This window comes from Chelonia mydas, chromosome 4, assembly GCF_015237465.2.
Source record: "Chelonia mydas isolate rCheMyd1 chromosome 4, rCheMyd1.pri.v2, whole genome shotgun sequence".
Lineage (NCBI taxonomy): Eukaryota > Metazoa > Chordata > Testudines > Cheloniidae > Chelonia > Chelonia mydas.
In genome coordinates, this window is record NC_057852.1 from 85,440,645 (window position 1) to 85,452,817 (window position 12,173).

Sequence of the window (12,173 nt, forward strand, 5' to 3'; positions counted from 1 at the left end):
CAGGACACCAGGTTTCCACCAATCAGAGCCCAGGACTCCCTCTGTTAGCGTTCAGCTGCTATTCTGGTCAGTGGGTGGCAGGTTGAGAGTGCTTATATCTTAAAGGCCCTGTGCACCCCTTCAAGACCCATGGTCCCTGACAGAAGCTGATACCTGGGGATTTGTGTCCTGGTGGATCAGGGGCTTTGTTTATCAACCTCATGGCATATTCTGAAGAGAGGCAAATCTTGCTGTGATAATGAAAGGACTAGGTAGTTGACTCAGTGAAGCCAGCCGTTTAGAAATTTCCTCCCCTTTAGTTCCCTCCTTTGGGTTTTCCTGGGAGAAGGGCTCTTGGGCCCACTGATAAATTCTCAGATGTATTTGGTTTTTCCTACTACACCACTAGATATATCAAGTCATGTGGCTGGTGACTAATCTTTCTAAACCTGATCCTCATCAGGTGACTGAGGCCAGGAAATAAAATAAACTCTTATCTGCACTCCTGTGAATCAGATCTTTTATAAGGTAACAGAAGTAAACTATATTTTCACAAGATTGGAGATATGAGAGGATTATTTTGCCCCTTACTGCATATTTGTCAACAAGTACTACCCCCCCAAACCTCAATGGCTTTCTGACTGCATGGTTGCTACTTGTGATTTTTACTGTCTGTGAATGGATGAGTACATATGTTACATGAGCACTGTCAATAGAATTCTAGCATTGTTAAAGTATTTCATCACACTTTACAATGCTTTATTGAGACTACCAGTTCAGAGACTCGTAGGCAGAAGGGCAAAAAAAGTTTAACAAATTTCTCAAGCAAAACACAATTAACTTGGAAGTATTGTGACGGGGTAGTCTGCTATTTAGGGCAGTTGTGCCTAGTGGTCAGCCCCATTCTGCCACCTGGCTTGGCCATTAAAGGGTTTGGAAGGGTCTAATAGATGCAGATAGAGATCTGGGAATGCCTGAGAATTGGGGAAGGAATCTGGACACTGCATCTTTAAGGGCCTGAAATCTTGCAGATAAGGTAGGGCTAGGTTCCCCTCTCACTCAACCAATTGGGAATGAGGTGGGAGAAGGGGAGCAGCATAAAGGCTGCCTCCTTTCTCAGAGCAGACAGACACTGATAAGAGAAGGGTGGCTTTTTAAATTGGAAGGCTAATTGGCATGGGTGTTCAGCTGAAGGGAGCTGGCAAAAGCCTTGCAGCTAAGTTAAGGTAAGAGGTTTGAGATATGTTCCCAGAGGGCTTAGGGAGACTTCCTGTTTAAAGGAGAGAGACACTGAGAGTTTTAAGACAAGGGGCAGAGAACTGCTAGTATAATCCAGCTGCCATGGGGAAGAGCTGAGACTGGCTTTTAGGAAACACTTCTGTAGCTGGTCCCATAAAGGTCAGGACAGGAGCAGCAGTCTGCAGATCATAAGAGGTAAAGGTGTGAGTAGCCCAGGGAAAATGGGAAAGGGATGGAAGGAATTGTCCTTAAATGCCTAAACAAGGTCCCAGGGCTGGAGCCCAGAGGAGAGGGTGGACATGTATTCTGCTGCCTCTCCCCAGGCCAATAGGAGAAAGCAACTAAGGTGGCCACTCACATGTTCTTGGAATGCTGGCTATTCAGTAGTTCTGGGAATAGCTTGGGTCTAAACCTGCTGGCATGACCTTATATGCACAGTGCATGTGAGGTCATGGTACACAGAAGGCTCCATTTTTAAGAGCATGCCACACTGGCCCTGCCAGCATGACCTTGCACATAATATGCTTTCTAGGTCATGTTGGAGGTTGGGGGGGTGGAGTGTCATGCTTTTAAAAATGGTGTCCCTGTCCAATAGTGGACAAACAAAGTCCACTTTTGTCCCAGTACCAGGTGGGATTCAAACCTCTCAAAAAGAGGACCACCTGGTTTAATACCAGATGGATGGCTTCCCTAGAAGAAACACCGGTGTCAAGAATAAAAGAAGCCAAGAACAGAAGTGCCAGAGGCTAGGACATAGGCTTGAACATTAGATTTTCAGTTTCCTATTTTCTGGACTTTTCTGTGAACCCCCAGAAGGGGAATGAAATGAACAATGACATGGCTGGAGGACTAGGCCATATGTTTTGACAGACTGTTGTGGCGCCAGACTAGCTGAAGAGAGTGCTAGGTTGAGAAAATCTTTGGAGCACTGAACCTGGAGGCCCCCTGGAGGTGAAAGATCCCTTAGGATAAGTAGTTACAAACAGGCTATGTACCAGGAATATAGAACAGAAAAACAGTATAGGAAGGAGGTCAAACAATTGCCTCCATTGTCAACTGGAGAGGATATTGGATTTCAAACAGAAATTGGCTGGCAACATGCTAAAGAAACAACTAATTGATCTGCAGCAAAGTCAGATGACATAACCACCCTGAAGGGTCAGTACTAAAGGAGGACCTCACAACACCTCAACAACACCAAGGGTGACAAACACTCTGCTTTTTGAGGACATCCAGGATGCTATTGATATTGCTTACTTGTAAGAGAATCTCTAAGCTGAATTTTGCAAGGAGGGAAAGTAATGTAAGAAAACAGCCTTTTGAACATGTGTTTAATAAAAAAACTTCTCTAGTGTTAGATTTTGGAAGGTGCATAAGATATATTTTAAACCAGCAACATACAAAAACTAAACAAAGCTCTATTCACGCACTGTAGCATTTTCAAAAATCACAAACCACACCAGCATTACTTTCAGGGTCACCATCTGTCGTAAATATAAAGGGAAGGGTAAACACCTTTAAAATCCCTCCTGGCAAGAGGAAAAACCCTTTCACCTGTAAAGGGTTAAGAAGCTAGGATAACCTCACTGGCACCTGACCAAAATGACCAATGAGGAGACAAGATACTTTCAAAGCTGGAGGGGCGGGGGCGGGGGCGGGGGCGGGGGGGGGGGGGGGGGAACAAAGGCTCTCTCTGACTGTGTGATGCTTTTGCAGGGAACAGAAAAGGAATGGAGTCTTAGAACTTAGTAAGTAATCTAGCTAGATATGTGTTAGATTCTGTTTTGTTTAAATGGCTGATAAAATAAGCTGTGCTGAATGGAATGTATATTCCTGTTTTTGTGTCTTTTTATAACTTAAGGTTTTGCCTAGAGGGATTCTCTGTTTTGAATCTGATTACCCTGTAAGGTATTTACCATCCTGATTTTACAGAGGTGATTCTTTTACGTTTTTTCTTCAATTAAAATTCTTCTTTTAAGAACCTGATTGCTTTTTCATTATTCTTAAGATCCAAGGGTTTGGGTCTTAGTTTACCTATGCAAATTGGTGAGGATTTTTATCAAGCCTTTCCCAGGAAAGGGGGTGTAGGGTTTGGGGAGGATTTTGGGGGGAAAGACATTTCCAAGTGGGCTCTTTCCCTGTTATATATTTGTTAGACGCTTGGTGGTGGCAGCAATAAAGTCCAAGGGCAAAAGGTAAAATAGTTTGTACCTTGGGGAAGTTTTAACCTAAGCTAGTAAAAATAAGTGTAGGGGGTCTTTCATGCAGGTCCCCATATCTGTACCCTAGAGTTCAGAGTGGAGAAGGAATCTTGACACCATCTTTTCAGCATCATTTGATATATGTGTAGAATCTAAATTATAACTCATATGTACCTGTCTAATACCTCTTTATGTATCAACAGTAGCATATTTCTGAACAATGCTTTGTAATTTTATTATTTACAGGTGTTTCTTTTGTTCATGGAAATAATGTTAGTCTCTGTGATTGACAATCTCCTTGTGGGAATAGACTTAGGTCTTTGTTATGTGCTAGATCTTTCAGTTATCTTTAATAAAATTGGCCATGAGGTGCCATTGACATGACTATGGCTTTTAGGGTAAAAGGAATTGCCTTAAAATGGTTCCATTTATTCATGGTGGAGGGATCCCAGAGGGCGGTGATAAGCAACTGCTCTTATACCTGGGAACTTTCAGCTACGGAGTCCCAGAGGGATCAGTCTTATCTCCCCTTTTTATTCAATATTTAACTGGAGTTGCTGGGTGAGATCATGAAGTAATATTAGTTATAGGGTGTTCAATATGTTGATAATACTAATTCTACAGTTCCTTTTTATTAGACCCAGGTGGTGTCATTTCATTGTCTGGCAGAGGTAAGGACCTGAATGAAAGCCAGCTGGCTTGAGCTCTGTCTGAATAAGATGGAAGCTATACTTAATGGGCAGAAGGAAGCATTTTGAGTAACTTGCAAAGTCTCTGTCAACTGTCACAGTTGGAAATGCCTACTGTGTAGAAGGTCTTATAATCATTTGGGTTCATGAGTTCCCGCATCAGAACAGCAGATAAACTTTTCTTTTCAACTGGCAAAAGTTCTGTGCCCTCTCCTCTTAGGTTTAGAGCCCACCGTGGCCATCTATCCCTTTTGGAAAGCAGTGTAGTCCTGTGGCTAGGGCAGTGCACTAGGAGTCAGGAGAACTGCATTCTCTCCCTGCTTTGCCATTGCATCTCCCAGTTCAACCTTGAGCACATGTTTTACACTCTGCTTCAGTTTCACCATCTATAACTTGGGGGACAATAATGCTTACCCACTTAAGTTCTATGGACGAAAAGTGCTATAGAACTGCTTACACCAATCCAGTTTTGGGTAGATGCCCCTTGTCATAGAAATCCAAATAAATTTTAGTTGTTACTTATAGGTTAATTGACTGCCATACTCACCCTGGGGCTAACTATCTTAGGGCTTGTCCACACCAGCGCTAAGTCTGCAGAAGATGCTCTCCTGACCACATAGCTTCTGCCTCTTGTTGAGGTGGAGTAATTATACTAACAGGAGACTGCTTTCCCATTGGCATAGCGTATCTTCACCAAATGTGCTGTAGTGGTGCAGCTGTGTTGATGTAGCACAGTAGTATAGACTAGCCCTCAGTTATGTCAAAGATCAGGTATGCAAAATTTGGTTGTATGCCCCCTCAAAAAAGTGGACTTGTGACAACATATTATACTTTTGCTCTACGCTCACTGCTAATAACTTTCTGCTCGTAAATGTAAACTGCTAATTACTGTCCACAAAGTCCTACATAGGATAGAGCCCAGCTACGTAAGATGGGAACCAACCTGGGTGTTGCAGCATACCTTGGCTTGAAGTGGTTTCCATCATATACAGGGTTAACAGTTTGGTTCAATGGCTCTCAGCAATAACCTCCCCGCTCCCAATACAAATTGTCCCAGCACCCCTGTAAGAGACCACTCTCTCCCTCTCTGACCCACAATGTCACCTGTTAGTCCAGAATCCATAAGGTAACTCCCCAGATTTGAGGTTGCTGTGTGTAAGATATTGTCAGGTGCATTCTGGAATTCTTTCTCACTGGAAATATATCATGACCAAACTGAAGAAACACTGTTTGACTTTTTACTAACTGCTGGATCCAGGATCTTAGCATTCAGCATAGTGGCTGTATTTTCATGTCTTCATGCTATAAAGTTGTGGATGCTAAAGGCTTTAAATCCCAATATTTGGGAAATATTCTCGCTTATCTTAATTATGTAAAGTGTTCCCAGCTACTATAGGTGTTAGAGTAAATGACTGCAATGAACAATAAAGTCATTTGTAGATGTTATTATTAGATCAATGTATTTACATTGGGCAAAGCTCAGTTTATCTAATTCTAATTTATTAACAGCCTTTCCACAACTTGTCACTGTGTATGTGTCTGGTGGGTATCTTACTTTCTTTCACCAGCTTTGGACCACTCATGACGACTCTTTCTCACTGACAGTGTTTGAAAGCTGATCCCCTGAAGCCCAACATGATTTGAAGAATAGTCAGGGGTGGTCTCTGGAGAACACAGTGACTTCCAGGAGTTGAGTATGAGGCTTCTGAAATTACTCCACCCCCTCACATTCTGGGGATCAAGAAACTGAAGTTGCGGTCCAAATCAGAACCCTTGTGTAGTAGTACAACGTGTTGCCCCTTGTTTCTCAGGTGCCCCGCATAGACCATTTGAGCAGCCCCACTGACAGTGTTTTAAAAGAAAATGTAACTGATGTCTGACATATAGTACAGTCATATGTTTTCATGGAAAAAAGATACTATTGTTTCAAACAGCAAAACCTTTATATCTTATGGAATAACTTCAATAGTTCTACAAAAGATTTGGTTGCTTAAAGTTAGTCAGTGTACCCACATGCTTTCATATGATTCCTTTATGATGCTGGCCAGCAATGATGAAATTAGCATATTTTCATCTATATACAAGTTGTTCATAAAAAAACTTGAAAGGGGTAGTTAGGAAAATCCGAGTGCTGAAACATTTAAAATATGCTTTCTGGTCACAGTTTTGTGTGATTGTCAGCCAGAGACTATCATGATCAAGGTAGCTTGCCAATTGCCTGCCACAGATATATTTATTACTATAATGGGGATTTCCTATCAGAGATCTGAAGACACCCACTCTTGCACATTATTTTATACTAGATAATCTATACAAATCAACAGAAGAGATTTGATACGGAATATAATGAAAAGAAATACAGTAGATAGGATATTACTTTGATCTAGTGGACTTAACTGAACTTATTTGGATTTGTTGTGCAACTTATATGTAACTAAATATGGAGAAGGAGCTTGTCTGGTGTTTTGCTATGTAAAATAAGTGTGGCATGTAGGAAGGGATGGATTTTATTACTGATTTCAAATGGTGGGTCAGCATTGAGTAACACATTTCTTTCACTCTAAAGGGGAAGAAGTAATTTAAAGAAATTCTCTTAGGCCTATTAGAAAGCACACAGGAATGTCCAACTAGTCAGGTCACTAACTGGCTGAACACTTCTGTGCCTTGTTTTCTTTCCAAAAAGAGATGAAGCCTGGATTGTATTATTGGGGTAAGCGAAAGATATTTTTTAAAAAATTATTAAAAATCTGGTGCCTGATGATGGCACTCTTTGCTTTTGCCTCTCCAACATGTAAAAACAGAGTGTGGTCATCTGTTGTGGTGTGTAGTAGTAAAGAGCACACTGCATACCTGCCAACATTTGCAAACAAACTCCAGTAAATTCTAATTTACATATATATACATAAATAAGCACATATATTCACAGACACAGTCCCCGTTTGTCCTACTCATGCCCACTCCATGCATGCGTTCATTCCATACCCACTTGCACTCCATCCTACCTGTTTACTCACATGCTCATTATGCATGTCATCTCTGGATCCAATTTATTTCACCACCTATCCCCATTCATTCCATGCTCACCCATCCACTCATTCTGTGCAGCCACACACTGAATACACATTGTCACCTGTTCTCTAAACCCATTCGCTCACTTCACACCTACATACAGCATAACCACTGCACACATCCTTTCTGAATACATCTCCCTGCTTATCTGTGTACGCTTCCCATTGCCCTCAACAACAGTCCAAGCTACACAATGGGAGGGAAAGCACACAGTAGGCCCTATTTTTTATTGGCAAAGCCCAGGGAATGATGGAGTTTCCATGTGGTCAGTGCAAGTCCCATTCCTCCCATTAAATAGTCCCTGCCCCTGAAGATACCAATGCTCTCTTAGTGGGAATGGGCAGTGGGGGAGATTTGGTGTCCCTCTGAAGGCTGGAGATGTGGGACAATGACATCCCCTGAAGACAGGAGAGGTGGGAGAAGGAATGGGGACACCTCCCAGAAGAGCCCTACAGTAAGCAGGTAGCCAGGACCTGTGTGTTCAGTGTAAGAGGATGGGAGAGGAGGATGGCAGGCACATGGGGACAATAGAAGGGGAAGTCAGAAGCACATAAGGTCAGAGGGCACATGGGAACACTGAGGGGGAGGGGCAGAGGCTCACACAGGAGGGAAATAAGGGCGATGCAACATCCTTACCCCTCTTTCAAACAAAAAATAAAAAACATTCATTTTTTGTTTCTTTCAAAAATGTTCATGGAAAATAGTTACCATTTTCCAAACAGCTCTACAAAATATGGCACTTGTGGTTTGTAGCACAGTACTTGGTATCACTTAGCAGAGAGGCCAAACATTAAACACTAAAATTACCAAAATGGGTGGCAATTGCTGCCAGGTATAGTGGTGGTTATCTGAGGCAGACACCTATTCACTGGAAACTAGATTGACAGCACTGGCTCATTTGGTAATCATTGGTCATCAGTTATCTCATAAGTTTTTGGTCACCAATAGATGATGGTACTACAGTGATGAGCTTTATATTACATTACCCTTCACAAGTCATTCTGCCATAGACAAAATGTTTTTACCCAAGAGCTACACATTAAAATTCAGCACTGCAGTTTTAATTTTTCAATTTACATATGAAAGGGAACCATGTTCTTTAGATCCAGCATGCACTAATGCTTTCCAAATATTTGCAAGTGCTGCAGAAAAGAATCCCACTGACTGAAGTTTCCTCATTTACCAAAAAAAAAAAAAAAAAAAGTTAGAAAATGTTCCATGAGTGTTAGCTCATACTATGAATTTTAGTTAACATCTGAATAATTAGGATTCAGGTCCTGTCAAAGTATTTCAGCATTAAGACATGACAGGGCATATTCCATAGGGCTAATAAGACATGCCCCAGGTATATCAGGAACTCCAGCTACCTATGGTGTGTATCAATGGACTTACAGAACATGATCTGCAGTATCTTATTGTATAATAATATTGCCCTTCAGTCTTGATGAATGGGAAAACAGAAAAAAGGTTGTAAGCAATTCATTTTTATTCAGTTATGAATATTAAATATCTATTTTCTTGTTAAAGCGCTATATATTTTCTAGTGCTTACCATGGACGTCTCATCATCTCCTATAATAGACAGTTGTTCACAACTCTTCCTGCTCTCCTGGGCCCAGTGACAACACTGATTTGTTCTTTTCTGGCGGCTAGGTAACCTACTACTTTTGAAAAAGAAAATTAAATGGAGAGACTCTTGACCCTTCCTTTCCCTTTCAAATAGTATGCTTTATTGTAATAACTGAGGCCATGTCCACACTTCAACCTTTGGTCGATGCAGCTTACTTTGGTGTAAAGCTGCTGCAGTTAGTATATCACTTGTGTGCATACATACTTGATGGCCTGCGTTGGCACTTTGTGCATTCACAAGGAGTGCTTGTGTCAACGCAAAGTGTGGTGCACCATGGGTATCCTTGTGTGCGAGGCACTACTCTCCAGCACAATGGTTTTTTGGAGATTTTTGCAATGTGTTGTGGGATAGAAATGAGCCGTGCAGAGAGCTAGCGGTCAAGTCCCCATCATGCAACTTTCTCCATTCCATAATGCCATCCCTATCCTGTAATTTTTGCATCTTTAAAAAAAAAAACAAAACCAAACCCGTGCAGAACTTGTTGCTCTCCATCATCTGTCGGACGTATGAGCCCACAAGCTCTGCACTATTTTCAAGAATGTTGCAAACACAGGCTGAGTGATCCTCCAGGATTTGCAGAGCCTCAGGAAATACCGCAACAAGGGGCTGAATGATTTCTTCGAGGACAGATTGCTATGGGACGTAGCAAAAACCAGTTCAAGTTGGTTGTTGGCATTCACGGAGCAGCTACAGAGGGTGGAGCTCTGCTTCTGGGCCTGAGGCACAAACACTGGCTGTGGGATCACCTCATAGTTCAGGTTTTGGATGACTAGCAGCGGCTGTAGAGCTTTTGGATGTAAAAAGCCACATTCCTGGATCTGGGTATTGAACTCACTCCAGCCAGAACATGGACACTAGAATAAGAGTTAAATTGACAGGGCAGAAGCAAGTGGAGATCACGCTATAGAAGCTTGCCATGCCAAATTATTACCAGTCAGTGGGAAATCATTTGGAATTGGAAAATTCACAGTGGAGGGCCATTGTTCAAGTGTTTACAGCTGCTGATTGTATTCTGCTATTCAGGACGGTGACTCTTGGCAATGTGCAGGACATCGAGGATGGATTTGCAGCTATGGGTTTCTGAACTGTGTGTGTGTGTGTGTGTGTGGGGGCAATAGATGACACGCACATCCTATTTTGACCCGACCCCACCTGACAACAGAGTACATCAACAGAAAGGGCGGCTACTTCTATGATTATGCAAGCGCTGGTGGATCACTGGAGATGCTTCACCAATATCAGTGTGGGATAGTGCATGACTCTCACATGTTTAAGAACACAGGACTGTTCAGAAAGCTGAGAGCGGACATTTTTTCATGACTGATAGATTAGCATTGGTGATGTTGAAATGCTCATAGTGGGGGACCTAACTTACCCTTTGCTCCCCTGGCTCATGAAACCACACACCGGTCACCGTGACAGGTTCAAGGAAAGATTCAGCTACTGGCTCAGCAGGTGCAGAATGACAGTTGAATGTGCTTTTCATAGATTGAAGGGACACTGGTGGTGCTTACTCACCAGATTAGATCTCCATGAGAAAAATATCCCACTTGTTTTAGTTGCCTGTTGTGTCCTGCAAAATATTTGAAAGGCAAAGGGGGGGATGTTGTCATGGGGATGGAGGGCAGAGGTGGAGCGGCTGTCTGCCGACTTCGAACAGCCAGACACAAAGGCAATTAGCAGAGCTCAACGCGCAGTTATGTGGTTCAGGGAAGCCTTGAAAGAGCACTCTGATGGCCAGCAACAGTGATGTGCTGTGCTAGACAGTGCGCTACTTGGCTCGGAAATTTTGGGGGCTGTTAGGAATGGTGCAGTACCTGGCATACATTTATGAATATCAGTGTCTTTTAATGAACCTATGAATTATTCAGTGCTTACTGTACATTTATAACTTTTATTGCCGTGTGGTTTGCACAGAATCAGTAGTTCCATTCAATTACAACTAATATGCGCTTTCAGTAGCACTAGGAATTCTGCGGTATATGTTATGAAGTAATAGGGATGAAATTATTTCTAAAAATAAAAAATTATTATGTTACAAGGTTCAAAGAGTAATTTGTCGTTTAAAAAATATTGTGCAAATATATAAAATTAATAGAATGCCAGAAAACATTCATGTCCATTTATGCCAAATATACACCAACCGTAGCTCTCACAGGTCTGTGTGTGAGAAGCTGTCCCCTGGCATGGAGTGATAGGGCTAGGGATATAACCACGGATGCTATGTGGAATGTGTGTGTGTGGGATGGGGGGGCTAGAGAGCTGCTAAAATGGAGTTCTCTATTGATTGACTTCAAAGGGAGGTGAGCATGTGTTGGACATGTAGGTCAACAGGAGTCAGCAGCATTTGTGTTTGCTGCTGGAGAAGCCCCATTATGTCTTGGTGCATCTCCCTCTCCTTTTCCTGCTGGGACTTTCTCTTGTCCATTCTTTCCTTCTCCATTTTGTCTGTTATATTTACCCTCCAGGTCCTCTGATCAAGGTCTGATGAAGTATTGGCTTGCAGGATCTCACTGAACATATCATCATCTCCTCCTCCTCAGGGTCAGACATTCCGTGAGTGTGGAAGGGGCACCCTTCAAGGCTGAAAGAGCAGCAGCTGCAGAGAAGACAGATGTATTGTTGGATTGACAGTCCAATGAACAGTGAAAGAAAAGTTTCCGAACTGCCTTCCCTCATTCCTATAAAAGTTTTAAAATCAGAAATACTAATTGACACATCAGGTTTGGAATGCCTCTCTGCACAGCACCGCTCTCCAGCCGTAGCCATGGTGACTATGGCCCGCTGAGGCAGGGGAGGAGGGAGGTAATTGTTTGGCTGTGTAAACCCCAAAAAACTTCAGCCCTATTTCCAAGGCTACAAGTACATGGCAATGGCACTGTGTACTGCCACTATTTTCCAAAGCCGGTGGTGATTGTAACTGATCCCGCTCCTGAGGATAAAAGAGGCACAAAAAGCACAGCTGCTGCGGGCATCCTGAAGCTGCCTGGGCCTGTATGTTGCCAGGTCACTAAATTCAATGGTGCCTGCCGAAGTCAGGGCCGAGTGGTGTGGGAAAGTGGCCTAGTGTGGAGGAAGACTCTTATCTCTAGAAACCTTTGGGGGAGGATTGCAGAGAAACGTTCATGGAGATTCTCGCTTTCAGAAGGACACAAGGGACATCCCTGTGTACATAAACAAACTGCTCTGCATGGCCTCCCTAATCCTGCAAGGGAATGAAAAGCAGATACATATGCTACAAGTTTGTTGTACTGCTATCTCTGCTTGTATGAGTAAAACAATGAAAAGCAGATACCTGTGTCCTGGTAACTTTGGGGTTGGGCTGGGTGCCATCTTCACATTTAAACTTTTTTTAAGGGAGAATGCA